The 15,313-nt window shown below is 37.9% G+C and overlaps 1 protein-coding gene across 4 annotated transcripts in view; it reads right to left on the bottom strand.

Moving 5' to 3' along the window:
- Positions 1–15,313, bottom strand: part of SMYD3 (SET and MYND domain containing 3) — a 770,036-nt gene that overhangs the window by 540,077 nt on the left and 214,646 nt on the right. The gene's annotated exons all lie outside the window — the stretch shown is intronic.

Below are 15,313 nucleotides of genomic sequence, written 5' to 3'. Positions count from 1 at the left end.
ATGTCGATTTAGTTCTTTGGCCCATTTTTTGATTGGGTCGTTTATTTGTCTGGAATTGAGCTGCAGAAGTTGCTTGTATATTTTTGAGATTAGTTGTTTGTCAGTTGCTTCATTTGCTATTATTTTCTCCCATTCAGAAGGCTGTCTTTTCACCTTGCTTATATTTTCCTTTGTTGTGCAGAAGCTTTTAATTTTAATTAGATCCCATTTGTTTATTTTTGCTTTTATTTCCAGCATTCTGGGAGGTGGATCATAGAGGATCCTGCTGTGATTTATGTCGGAGAGTGTTTTGCCTATGTTCTCCTCTAGGAGTTTTATAGTTTCTGATCTTACATTTAGATCTTTAATCCATTTTGAGTTTATTTTTGTGTGCGGTGTTAGAAAGTGATCTAGTTTCATTCTTTTACAAGTGGTTGACCAGTTTTCCCAGCACCACTTGTTAAAGAGATTGTCTTTACTCCATTGTATATTCTTGCCTCCTTTGTCAAAGATAAGGTGTCCATATGTGTGTGGATTTATCTCTGGGCTTTCTATTTTGTTCCATTGATCTATATGTCTGTCTTTGTGCCAGTACCATACTGTCTTGATGACTGTGGCTTTGTAGTAGAGCCTGAAGTCAGGCAAGTTGATTCCTCCCGTTCCATTCTTCTTTCTCAAGATTGCTTTGGCTATTCGAGGTTTTTTGTATTTCCATACAAATCTTGAAATTATTTGTTCTAGTTCTGTGAAAAATGTGGCTGGTAGCTTGATAGGGATTGCATTGACTTTGTAAATTGCTTTGGGTAGTATACTCATTTTCACTATATTGATTCTTCCAATCCATGAACATGGTATATTTCTCCATCTATTAGTGTCCTCTTTGATTTCTTTCATCAGTGTTTTATAGTTTTCTATATATAGGTCTTTAGTTTCTTTAGGTAGATATATTCCTAAGTATTTTATTCTTTTCGTTGCACTGGTGAATGGAATTGTTTCCTTAATTTCTTTTTAAAGGCAAAAAACTTTAAATTACTGATTTAGACTAGGAAGCAGCAATCCATCCTTTTTTTTTTTCTCAAATCCTAGCAGTATAAATAAATTTCCCTGCAAAAAAAAAAAAAAAAGAGTCTATTTTCTTAGGCATCAAATGTCAAAATGTTGTTTATTTTTTCTAATATATAAATGCCATAAATCCACTGCACCAATTGAAGGATGCTATGAGTCTATCTGAGATTAGTAATGATTTTAATTAAATTAAAAGATTTTTCCTTCCAAGACTTCCATTTCTGTCCTAAATATGTGTTCTCTCTATTCACCCTTGTCTCACAGGGCAACAATCTTCATATTTTAGAGGGAAACAACTTTCCTTTTTTGGTTCCTGTTAACAGAACATGTTGGATTTAATTGTCAATATTATTTATGAGTTACAAGTATAGGAGTGTTTCACAATATGATGACTATTCCATCATCTGTAATTTTTAAGAGCTGCATAATTTATTGACTATGCCAAAGCCTTTGACTGTGTGGATCACAATAAACTGTGGAAAATTCTGAAAGAGATGGGAATACCAGACCACCTAACCTGCCTCTTGAGAAATCTGTATGCAGGCCAGGAAGCAACAGTTAGAACTGGACATGGAACAACAGACTGGTTCCAAATAGGAAAAGGAGTGCGTCAAGGCTGTATATTGTCACCCTGCTTATTTAATTTATATGCAGAGTACATCATGAGAAACGCTAGGCTGGAAGAAACACAAGCTGGAATCACGACTGCCGGGAGAAATATCAATCACCTCAGATATGCAGATGACACCACCCTTATGGCAGAAAGTGAAGAGGAGCTAAAAGGCTTCTTGATGAAAGTGAAAGAGGAGAGTGAAAAAGTTGGCTTAAAGCTCAACATTCAGAAAATGAAGATCATGGCATCTGGTCCCATCACTCCATGGGAAATAGATGGGGAAACAGTGGAAACAGTGTCAGACTTGATTTGGGGGGCCTCCAAAATCACTGCAGATGGTGACTGCAGCCATGAAATTAAAAGATACTTACTCCTTGGAAGGAAAGTTATGAGCAACCTAGACAGCATATTCAAAAGCACAGACATTACTTTGCAGACTAAGGTCTGTCTAGTCAAGGCTATGGTTTTTCCTGTGGTCATGTACGGATGTGAGAGTTGGACTGTGAAGAAGGCTGAGCGCCAAAGAATTGAGAGTCCCTTGGACTGCAAGGAGATCCAACCAGTCCATTCTAAAGGAGATCAACTGGGGGATTTCTTTGGAAGGAATGATGCTTAAGCTGAAACTCCAGTACTTTGGCCACCTCATGCGAAGAGTTGACTCATTGGAGAAGACTCTGATGCTGGGAGGGATTGGGGGCAGGAGGAGAAGGGGACGACAGAGGATGAGATGGCTGGATGGCATCACTGACTCGATGGACGCGAGTCTGAGTGAACTCCAGGAGTTGGTGATGGACAGGGAGGCCTGGCGTGCTGCGATTCATGGGGTTGCAAAGAGTCAGACACGACTGAGTGACTGAACTGAACTGAATATGAAGAAGGATGGGACAGTATAATTGCTCTTTTCCTCTCTTGCTACACCCTCTTCTGGAAAGGTAATAAACAACAGAGGTTTTTTCCTTTGTGTATTTAAACCTGCAGGTTCAGAGACAGTTTTGTCAAAAACCAAAGAGAAATAAGAAGAAACTTCTAAGATAACTATTCCTAAAAGGCAAAAACATGCTTTCAGAGGTTAAAAAATAATAAGTAGCAGCTATTCCTGCAGGAAAAAAGCAGGGGGAAAGATAAAATATAATGGCATACCAATTTCAAGCACTACAAACACAATGAATTGAAAAAACACTTAAATATTGAATATTAGTTTTCTTCTATAACCAAAAAGAACAGTAAAGCTAACAAACTCGGCCAATGCCTAATGGGATTCAAAGTTGTTGTTGTTGTTGTTGGACATGACTTAGCAAGCCCATGGACCACCAGGCTCCTCTGTCCATGGGGTTTCCCAGGCAAGAACACTGGAATGGGCTGCCCTTTCCTTCGGGGGATCTTTCTGACCCAGGGATCGAACCCGCATCTCCTGCATTGGCAGTGGATTCTTTACCACTGAGCCCCCTGGGAAACCACTAAATTCAAAGTACTTGAATATAAAGGAGAAAGCTGAGACTAGTATAGAGGTTCTCCTGTGTTAACAGTACAATTTCGGATGTCATATAGGAACTGCCACATTTGGTTCCAGGTATTCTTTCATAAAATAACAGAAGTGAAATGGAAGTTTTGCTCTAAAAGTAAAGCATATACCCCACCAAGTTAAAGCATTCTACATCTAATGGCTCTTAAAATAAAGCTATACAAAAAGCAATCATAATGTTGTGATAATGACTGAATCATTAAGAACATACAACATTACTTGTATATTAGACTCAACCATGCAAAGAAGGAAGAAACATTTCTACTTTCAAAAGCCGAAGGAAATATCTAGGTCTGCTTAGAATTGTCACAGCCTCAATTTCACAGAGAAAAACAGTGACAGTCTCAACGTTCTATCAAGCAAAATTTCAAGATTCAAAACCCAACACAATTTTGTAACATAAGAAATTGAAATTAAATTACAAAGAGATATTATTTACAGCATTTATAAGGTTGACAAGGATTAAAAAGAATGATAATATCTCATGCTATCAAGGTTGTTAAAAAAATGCACTCATACAGTGCTTATGGGGTATAAGTTAATACAATATATACTGGAGCACAATTTGGCAACATATATTGTGGCTCAGCTGGTAAAGAATCCACCTGCAGTGTGGGAGAACTGGGTTCGATCCCTGGATTTGGAAGATTCCCTGGCGAATGGAAAGGCTACCCACTCTAGTATTCTGGGCTGGAGAATTCCATGGACTATATAGTCCATGAGGTCTCAAAGTGTCAGACACAACTGAACAACTTTCACTTTCATAAAATGCACAAAAAAATTTCTTTGGAAATTCATTTTTATTAACTTATTCCCTGGTAGCTCAGATGGTAGAGTCTGCCTGCAATACAAGAAACCAGGGTTCAATCCCTGGGTTGGGAAGATCCCCTGGAGATGAAAATGGCAACCCACTCCAGTATTCTTGCCTGGAAAATTCCATGGATGGAGGACCCTGGCATGCTATAGTCCATGGGGTCACAAAGAGACATGACTGAGCAACTTCACTTTCCTTTCATCCTATGCCAAAAAAAAATACAATTTTATTATGTAAAGACACACATATACTGATATTTCATGCAATAAAAAAACAAACTGAAATACCCTCCAAAGAGTACTAGTTATATACATTTTGACATGCTTCATACCATGGAATGGGCTTCTCAGGTGGTGCTAGTGGTAAAGAACCTGCCTGCCAATACAGGTTAGACGGAACAAATGCAAGTTTGATCCCTGGGTAGGGAAGATCCCCTAGAGGAGGGCATGGCAACCCACTCCAGTATCCTTGCCTGGAGAATCCCATGGACACAGGAACCTGGCAGACTGCAGTCCATAGGAACACACAGAGTCAGACATGACTGAAGCAACTTAGCATGCATGCATATCATGGAACAGTATATGACTATTAAGAGAAAATTACATACGGTGTGCTTGCGGGAATGTAAATGTTAGATATAGATACAGATGTAGACCCAACACCATCTATGGAATGATGGAAAAACTGGTCTCTAAGAGGCAGGGTTTCTGAAGCACTTGAATTTCTGGTTTGCACTTTTATTATTTTCTTTATAATGCAAATAAACATTTAAATCACTTGAACAAGTGTTTGAAATAAGTGATTACATCTATTATCACAATTGAAAAATACATACTTCCATATATCCATAGACAATGACTTGCGCTTGTGTCAAATGATGAGAGATACTTAGAGAAATGAAAGATAATGTGTTGGCTAGGTAGATATCTACAGTCTACCACTGTTATTACACAAGAGATGAAAAGAAATACACAAAATTGTCTTCTTGGGAATACTGGTGAAAAAATTAGTCCAGCAAATGTTTAATATATTACCAGCATGAAGATGCTTTCAACCTTCAAGGTGGTAGGAGAGAGACATGGGTGGTAAAGTATGAATTGGGGTTTACATGTCTCTGTGCTGTCCAGGTACTTAACACCATGGGCTCTGCAATCAGAGATACATGGTTTAGGAGCCCAATTCTGTCAGTGACTTGCTATGTGACCCTGGGGAGGTTCCTTCTCCTTTTCAAGCTTCAGTTTTTCTCCTAGAATACAGGGGTAATAATAGTATTACCCCTACAAAATTGTTGGGAAGTTTTAAGAGCTAATATATGCAAGGAACAGTGCCTCGTATATGGCCAATATTCGATGTTGGCTCTTATCCTTCTCAAAGCACGCCAAGTTGTTTCTTTCAGTAGCAATTACAAAGACCTCAGGAAATCAAAGCCTGAATTTTATTGCAGAAAAAATAAAAACAAGGGATGTTAACTTCAGATTGAATAACAAAAAACACACAACCAGTCAGTAGAATTCATTTTTCCTCTGTAATAATACTCATTCTAAAGACAGTTTTAGTATTCCAGAGATCTAAGTCCTCTGTGACTATTAATACCAACTCTGACTTTGTGACAGGTGTTAAAATAATACCAGTTCGAATTGTACATATAAAAAGCACCAAATGAAGAACAAAACCCAAATCTACCTGTCAAACATAAACGAGAACTTCAGGGAAAATCTAAACAAAGTCTTAGGAACAAATAAACTATAAAGAGATGATGCAAAAAAGAACTGAAACTGTTTCCCATGATCAAAGCACATACATTTTCATCATTCAACAGAAGGAAATCAATAAACATGTATTAAGCAATTCATTGCCCTCGGGAATATCCCATTCTATTACAGGAACCAAGATAAACCAACAAGTAACTGTGACACAAGAATTTCCAAGCGCCATAGCAGTCTGACCAAGAGAGACCATACTTCCTGCCAGTCAGGAAGAAGCATACAGGTATAGTGGGAATGTTCTTCAGGTATATGAGTACAAACGAAATGGTCACAAATTGAGATTCATTCATCTAGCAAGTCTGAAGTAATAAGACTACTAGTAAGCTGTATGCACGAAATTTCTACTATCTATCAAGAGTTTATTTTGTGGAAAATATTATGTTATATGCTACAAGGGAGCACAGTAATATTTCTGATATACCCTAAGCTTTACAATCCAGTTGGCAAACAAATGATACACATTGTATCGTGAATTCCCCAAGGGCAACTGATGAGTCTTCTTTATCTTCATATTTTCATCTTCTTGGTCAATACCTACATAATCAATGGCATCAAATAAATGTCTGGCAAATAAGTGAATAAACAAATGACTGTAATACAAAGCAGGATATTATATGTGCCGCTGAACACCAGTATCAGAGAAGTTTAGCAGAGGGACACAGAATTTGCATTAGGGCAACCAAGGAAGGGGAAGGTATATACCATTTTTGTCATCCAGCCTTCACACCCATATTCCTCTGGTAATCATCTCTTCCCCATTATCTGTCTCCCTGCTCCCATGAAGCTAACTTCAGGGGTGGGAGGTGACCTAGTCTGAGTAAGTAAAAAACACTACATCCCCCTGGTTACAGAAAACAGTTCAAAAACTCATTCCTGACCCCAGCCATGCTAATTAGATACAATCACCACTAATCTTAGGAATTTTTCTTAAGCAACCAAAAAAACAAGTTCTATTCCATGCTGGATTTGGAGTTGGATGAAAACTTATAGCTTGCAACCAATGTCTTGCCACCAAGAGGTAAGAGCCTGTCCAAGAATGGAGGCATCCCATGGAAAGAGAGTCTAGCAATGGAGAGATAACAGATCTTCACGATAGCTCTTGAGCCTCTAGGTTTAGCAATGCCAAAGGAGACATCTTTTAGTTCCCAGCATGCAAATCCCTTTTTTGCTTCATTCCGTATCAAGCCAGATTTTCAATCATATGAAATTAGAAGAGCTTTTGTGCAAAGATGGAATTGATCACAGAAGGATGTGGCAGGTTTTCAACAGGGAAAGAGATCCCAAATGGAAAGAACTGCAAAAACAAGACGGCAGAGGAAAGAAGCAAGAAGACTACTTCAATTATAACGACTTTTTAAAAAAATCTATCGCTCAAGTTTAAGCTTATATCAAGTCTGAAAGAATGGGTTGAGGTTAGCTGAGTGGGCTGCAAATAGCAAACTGAAGTGCTATACTAAAAGGAGTAGCTGCCACCCAGCTCAAACAAATCGTTGCCATGTGGGAAATAACCCAGGGCAGCCACCTCCACTCATCTCTCTCTCTCCCCTCTTCTCCTCCTCCCACCTTCCCCCTCAAATACACACACACACACACACACACACACACACACACACACACACACACACATATAGTTGGTTGTTCCTCTGAAGAATCCCAAAGTTACAAGGAATCAGGGCAAACAATTTTTAAAATTATTTTTATAATATATGTATTGAGAGTGACTTTAAAGTGATTTTGTATGAGGAAAGTGATTGTTTTGTTCGTATACTATAAACTAGAATCCAGTTGGAAATATCAAGTTCAAGATATGCAATTACAGTCTACTAACCTAAAAATAAGGAATAGCAACACAAAGTTATTTTTAAGTGTTTTAAATCAACAGATACTTAGCATGGAAAAAAGCATAATAATCTTACTGGTAAATAAAATCTCATATCATGCATATAAAATTAAATAATGGTATTATATTTCAGGTGATACTAGCAACTAACAAAACAACATAATATAAAATATATTTGAATGAATTTCTAGAGACCACATATACAAAATGACAGCAAAGAATTTGTACAAAGCAAAATAAGTTTGAAAAAAATTCCTATAAAGGCAACCATAGTACATGTAGAAATATACATCAGCTATAAAAAAAAAACTAGCTCAAAGCATGCAGAAAAATAGTGAATTTGAAAAGATACTCCTATAATGTGCATACATGTCATAAAAATCACTTGTTTCTCTGAATATTAGTAAATGATGAGCAACAAAAAATTGAAAATACGATTTTAAAAAGACTTCCATGAATACAAGAAGAAAAAATAGTGAGGAAAAAGTATTTTTTCATTCACCCTCAAAACCAAGTGAATCACAGCCCAAAGCCTAAAGGCCACCCACCCACCCATCCACCCACCCACCCATGCTGCTGGAATGGGAGTATTCTCTGAACCCCCAGCATTCCTAATTAGTCACAGTCATCACTACCTTGAAAAGACTATTTTACAGCATGATCAGAGACCTATAACGTTAGCTTGAACTTAACGTTCTGTCAATGTCTCTGTTGCTTTTGAGCCCTTGGCTATAAATTAATAAATCTGTATCAGAAATAATATAAGAATAGTCCACTGGTAAATCTCTCTGGGTTGTGACTTGTTTGTTTATGTTAAAGCTACCCATGAGATATGAAACTTTCATCTTGGTTGAAAATAATTATATTCCTAAGCTCTATCACTGAGCACAGCCTTAATGCTCAACCCACAACTATTAGCATACACCCGAGTAGTCTTACATCTCTACAATACACACATGAAATGTGAGATAACTTTTGATACAATTATTTGAAGTAAGAAATGAGTATAGCTTTACAAAAATATAATAATTCACTTTTCCAGAGGTTGCTTCAAGCTTTCATAAGTGTTCTAAATCTCTCACAATAACTGCTGAGTCCAAAAGGGTTCATAGTTCACATTTTGAGGAGGCACACAGACTTCATTTAGGAAAACAATGATTAAAGATTCCATTTCACATTTGATTTAAAAAATAATAATAATAAAATATTATAAGGTACAAAACTACCCCAAGAAATAAGTTAAATTCAAACAACAATTTAACAGAATTATACAAAACCTAATTTCAGCACAAGCCACAGCATACGAGTTTCCTTGTTATCTTCAATATAGAACAAATTGTCCTTCTAACAGAAAATATTAGGGGTCATAGTAATTTCACAGCTTTATTACATTTGAAAAAAATTTAATGGTCAAGTCAGATTACCTCCATTTTATAATATGTAGATAACAGCTACTTTCTCATAAAGATATTAAGAAATGAATATTAAAGAGAGATGATAAAGGAAATAAAACCATTTGAAAAAGATAACTTGAAATTAACATATAAGCTTCCATAGTCAAATGTAGAAGGAAAATGCTAACTGAAGTTTGACTATTACTGATTATCACAGAATTTTTAATCAGAAAATCTAATATGAAAGAGCCAAAAAATACTTTAAGGCCCCTTTTCATAAGTATACAAAGTTAGTTTGTTCTATGATTTTTCAACTATTATCTTGCTTTAAAAGCAAGTATGATGTTTAAGAGCTCTGCCCTCCTCTTGAAATATGCAACTGATACCTACTGGCAGCATTCAACCGTGACAAACCAGGTTACGAAAGTCCTCATTCCCTTCAAGCCTGGGAAGACCTAGACTTGGTAAGTAAGCCAGGCGCTGACACCCCTGATTTTGGGAACCTTCCCAAGGGCACTGCAAAATGTATTTCTGAGTGGAGTTAAAAGCTTTCAAGAGACCGTATCTTCAAGCTTTACTTGCCTGTGCCATGTTCCTCCAAAAACTTACACAGAGACAGATATATTTCATTGTTTTAATGCTCATGAATAAACATATATTCTCCATATACAAATATGAACATTTCTGCTATTCAAGCAGATGTCTACTCAAAATAGCACAATTTGGTTTACATCACCTCTGGCTAGTGAATACTTAACAGCATGATAGAGCCGTTAACAGGTATGGCTTTTCAATAGATAATCACTTTAGTTAGTAACTTAGTACAATACTTAAGTGATCACAACATACATTAAAATAAACCTATGCTTCCAACTTAGTAGGGTATAAGTAATCCCCAAAATTACATTTATGCACTACTTTGCAGGTTAATATTGTAAAAATGATGCTTTACAAAGGATTGAGTAAAGCAAAGGATTGCTCAGATGAGACCATTTTGACTTCTTTCTTCATGCTGGATATTTTCATTATAGAACATAACACAGTAATCAAGTTTGCAAAATCCTAAATCACCATGACTCCACAGCCCTCCACAAAATACTTCAAAAGATACTCGCTGATTTTTCAGAACAATGGATTAACATACCAATTTAGCTAGGAGTAATTCTGAATTCAAATATGGTAGAAGCAAGGGATTTCTTTCCTAAGAATGAAAAAGAATAACTCAGTTTTTCATTAGGGGCATTGTAAGAAACATCTTATCATTTGGGTGGTGGTTGTTCAGTTGCTAAGTTGTGTTCGACTCTATGTGACCCCATGGATTGCAGCACGCCAGGCCTCCCTGGCTTTCACTATCTCCCTGAATGAGTTTGCTCAAACTCATGTCTATTGAGTCAGTGATACCATCCAACCATCTTATCCTCTGTTGCTCCCTTCTCCTCCTGCCCTCAATCTTTCCCAGTATCGGGGTCTTTTCCAATGAATCGGCTCTTTGCATCAGGTGGTCAAAGTACTAGAGATTCAGCTTCAATATCAGTCATTCCAATGATTATTCAGAGTTGATTTCCTTTAGGGATTGATCTCCTCGCAGTCCAAGGGACTCTCAAGAGTCTTCTCCAACACCACAATTTGAAAGCATCAATTCTTCAGCACTCTGCTTTTTTTATGGTCCAACTCTCACATCCATACATAACTACTGGAAAAACCATAGCCTTTACTACACAGACTTGTCCACAAAGTAATGTCTCTGCTTTTTAATACACTGTCTAGGTTTATCACAGCTTTTCTTCTAAGAAGAAAGCATCTTTTTAGTTTTATGACTGCAGTCATCCTCTGCAGTGATTTTGGAGCCCAAGAAAATAAAGTCTGTCACTGTTTCCCCATCTATTTGCCATGAAGTGATGGGACTGGATAACATGATCTTAGTTTTTTGGATGCTGAGTTTTATGCCAGTTTCTTTCACTCTCCTCTTTCACCTTCATCAAGAGGTTCTTTAGTTCCTCTTAATGAATAAGAATAAGAAATAAGAGTGATTAGACATTTGGTCTTATTCTGAAGTAAAAAAAAATGACAGTCTTCAGAGCTTCATTCCACACAACATATAAAAACAGCACCAGGGAGGGACTTTCCTGGTGGTCCAGTGGTTAAGACTCTGCATTCCCAATGCAGAGAGCATGGGTGCGATCCCTGGTCAGGGAACTTAGTATCTCACGTGCTGTATGGCGTGGTCAAAATAGATAAATCTTGCTTCCTACCCTTAAAAAAATAAGATTAAAAACAATACCAGTGAATTGCTAAATTCAATGCTGACTTTATTCCCCCTTAACACCTCCCCCCTTTCAAGCGTGTTGGCCATCTTCTTTCTGAAACTGTCTTCTTTCATGGATCCCAAACCACCTGAGATCACCAAGGATCCTGAGACACCTAAGCTACTCTGTTTTCTTCATGTCATTTAAAAGATCCTTCTCAGTTTATTTTGAAAAACAAACTCAAAATAAACAACAGTCTACCGCCAAACTTCCCTCGTGAAAACAAAGCTGTCATGAATCAGTGGAATCCCATCAGGATGAGGAAGAGCCAGTGGCACACGGGGGGCTCACACACGGACGAGACTCACTGGGACAGCTGCAGGTATAGGCTTCGAGGAAAATCTTAAATTATCTGCTTCTGACACAAAAGAGTCAGATTCATTAAACTTAAATCAGCAGCAAAAATCTCCTTGTTGTATGTCAGTTACACCTCAGTAAAGCTATTTTTTAAAAAAAAGAGAGAAAGAAATCTCCTCGGGGGGCAGGGGGGAAAAAATCTCCTTGGAATGCTCTTTCCTTTGGCATCCAGGGCTATAGCAGTCTAATTCTTATCTGCAGGGCCCACACTGACTTGTGTGGGTAACAGTGGCTGCTAAATTCTAGGAAGTCAGAATTGTCTCTTGCACCTACAGCACCTTCCCTTAAAATCCCAAATCAAATGATGCCCCCACACCAGATGCCCATCTCAGGACTATTACAGTCATTATACACAATATTATAGTATATCAGAGAATATCCTGAGCAACTACAGTGTGCTGAATTTGGCATGCAAATTTTTTAAAAAAAGAATATTAAGGCATAGTCTTTAATCTATGCAAGGAACTTTCAACACAAATATATAAGTTATTTATAAACTTCTTTAATGTCTCCTAACAGACGAGGCAGAAATGAAGTCTTAATTACGCTTCTTTTTCCACATAGTGCTATAAACAGAGACAACATACATTTGTTGAGCTGAAATGTATTAAGCTGTTTCTTTCTGACCCAAAATATCCAAGTCACTGCTTTGTTGTGACCCTACTTCTCCACTTCACCTTTGTTCTAGAAATAAAAGCAGCTTAGGAATGACAAGTCAAACCAATTTTCCCTCACTTCATTATTGCTAGTTGTGGTTCAGTCACCCAGTTGTGTCCGACTCTTTGTGACGCCATGGGCTGCAGCACACCAGGCTTCCCTTTCCCTCACCATCTCCCAAAGTATGCCCAAGTTCATGTCCACTGCACGGTGATGCCATCCAGCCATCTCATCCTCTGACGCCCTCTTCTCCTTCTGCCCTCAATCTTTCCCAGCATCAGGGACTTTTCCAGTGAGTCAGCTGTTTGCATCAGATGACCACAATACTGAAGCTTCAGCTTCAGCATCGGTCTTTCCAATATTCAGGATTGATTTCCCTTAAGATTGACTGGTTTGATCTCCTTGCTGTCCAAGAGACTCGCAGGAGTCTTCTCCAGTACCACAGTTGGAAGGCATCAATTCTTTGGCACTCTGCCTTTTTTACAGTCCAACTCTTAAAACCGTATGTGACTACTGGGAAGACCATAGCCTTGACTATACGGACCTTTGCCAGCAGAGTAATGTCTCTGCTTTTCAACATGCTGTCTAGGTTTGTCCTCACTCTTCTGCCAAGAAGCAATTGTCTCCTGACTTCATGGCTGCAGTTACCATCTGCAGTGATTTTAGAGTCCAAGATGAGGAAATCTGTCACTACTTCCACCTTTTCCCTTTCTATTTGCCATGAAGTAATGGGGCCGGATGCATGATCTTAGTTTTTTTAATATTTAGTTTTAAGCCAGTTATCTCACTCTCCTCCTTGACCCTCATCAAGAGGCTCTTTAGTTTCTCTTTGCTTTCTGCCATTAGAGTGGTATCATCTGTATATGTGAAGTTGTTGATGTCTCTCCCACCTATCTTTTTGCCGGTACATAATACTAAATACCATAGTGACACGCAAAGCTGCAGAAAGAGTTTAGTCCCAGAAGAATGCCCTCCTGGCCAACTACAATGGCAATCTCTAGCAACAGAGGCTACCAAACTGACAAATCAAAGCAACGGCAGCATATGAGCCTTCAGAGGAAGAATGGCTCACATTTAAAATTTATGATTGCACAAAAGCACTCCAGAACTTTATGTTCAATGTACTGAATAAAAAGCAGCTGTTACGCAAAGAACAATTAAATGACTTCAATGTGAAAGAATTAATCACATTTCGTATACTTGGGATTCTGCTGTCACTGAAAATAAAGATGGAAAGGATTGCAATGTCAATATTCTAAAAACCAACATCAAAATAAGCATCCAATCTAGGATTCATCCACAAAAATGTAAAATTACTTCCTTGCCTAAGATTTTAAAAGCTTAATCACACTAAAAAAATTTTAAAGCACTCATTCTATATTTATATAACAGAACAAAGTTATTTCTAACATCAGTATATATTTTTAATTGTTCAAAAATACTGAATGTTGAGAATTCCCTGGCAGTCCAGTGATTAAGACTCGATACTTTCACTGTTATGTGCCTGGGTTTGATTCCTGGTTGTGTAACTAAGATCTTATAAGCCACGCAATGGGCCAAAACAAAAGAGACAAACAAAAACATTCACAAGTATAGGCCTACACGGTCTTCATGGGCTTTCCATTTCACAGAATGGACTCATATTCTAGTAAACATATTAAATTTTGACATGAGCAGAAAAGTCGAAGTATAAAATATATGCAGATAAAAACATCAGAACAGGCACTTGTATTACTATACAACTCCAGTCAAGCATCTGGAGAAGGAAATGGCAACCCACTCCAGTATCTTGCCTGGAGACTCCCAGGGATGGAGGAGCCTGGTGGGCTGCTCTCTGTGGGATCACACAGAGTCAGACATGACTGAAGCGACTTAGCAGCAGCAGCAGCAGCAGCAACAGTCAAGCGTCAGTTCAGTGATTGGCCAGTTTATCACAAAAGGGAATAGAACAGCCAAAACGTGCACTATGTCAAATACATCAGAAGTGAACTGAATGGCTGCATGAGGATAAATGGCAGTGTGACTACTGCCCTTATTTCCTCTATTTACCAGGAAGTTTCGGGATGCTATTTTTTCTCTCATGCTCTGTGTCTACGGTAATCTGAACACCTGCTGAAGTTTATTGGGTTTTGAAATTCCATTTAGGAGAGAGCAAGCTGAACTGTGTGAATGGGTATTTTGCATAGAAATGTTCCCAAGGACACTAATTAGGTTTTGGAAAAGAGGAAGTCAGTCACTTGCTAAATGGCCTCATGGCCAAAAGATAAATTTCACAGCACTCTTCCTATGAATTACAATTTAGCCAAGTAGATTCCAACCAGTTCTAGAAACAGAAGGGCAAATGGGCCCCCACAAACTTCAGTTCAGTAAAGCCCATTAAAGAAACAGTTGGTCCCTGCAAGAGGGGCTGGGGTGGGGGAGAGAAAGGCAAACTTAACCACAAATGTGCTCTGACTTAGGGAAAGCTAGACACATATTGAAATCCAGGTTTTAAAAATAGAGCAAGTTTACCAAAATAAATTTTCCTCCACAAAAAAATTCAGGACCTTCTTAATCTTCAAATTTTCCTACTTCACATAATCTGATATCTATGAAAGTTATTCATAAGCAATATTTTCAAAAAATATACAGTATACTATTTAATACCTATTTTATCATTTAATGCCTAACGCTTATCATTTTGTTATAAATACGACAATGACAATGTTAGTCACTCAGTCATGTCCGATTCTTTGCAACCCCATGGACTGTAGCCTGCAAGGCCCCTCTGTCCATTGAATTCTTCAGGCAAGAATACGAGAGTGGATTGCCATTCCATTCTCCAGGTGATCTTCCTGAACCAGGGTTCAAACTCTGGTCTCCTGCATTGCAGGCAGATTCTTCACTGTCTGTGTCACCAAGAAAGCCCGTAGTAAACTGGTAATTTTTTAAGATCTGCTTTTTTAAAAGTCATGAATCCTTTGATTCTTCACAGAGGACCAAAATGATAAGAGATAAAAA

Source organism: Ovis aries, chromosome 12 (genome assembly GCF_016772045.2).
Source record: "Ovis aries strain OAR_USU_Benz2616 breed Rambouillet chromosome 12, ARS-UI_Ramb_v3.0, whole genome shotgun sequence".
NCBI classification, from domain to species: Eukaryota; Metazoa; Chordata; class Mammalia; order Artiodactyla; family Bovidae; genus Ovis; species Ovis aries.
Note: the sequence above shows the minus strand (reverse complement) of the source record. Positions and strands in the feature narration are given on the sequence as shown.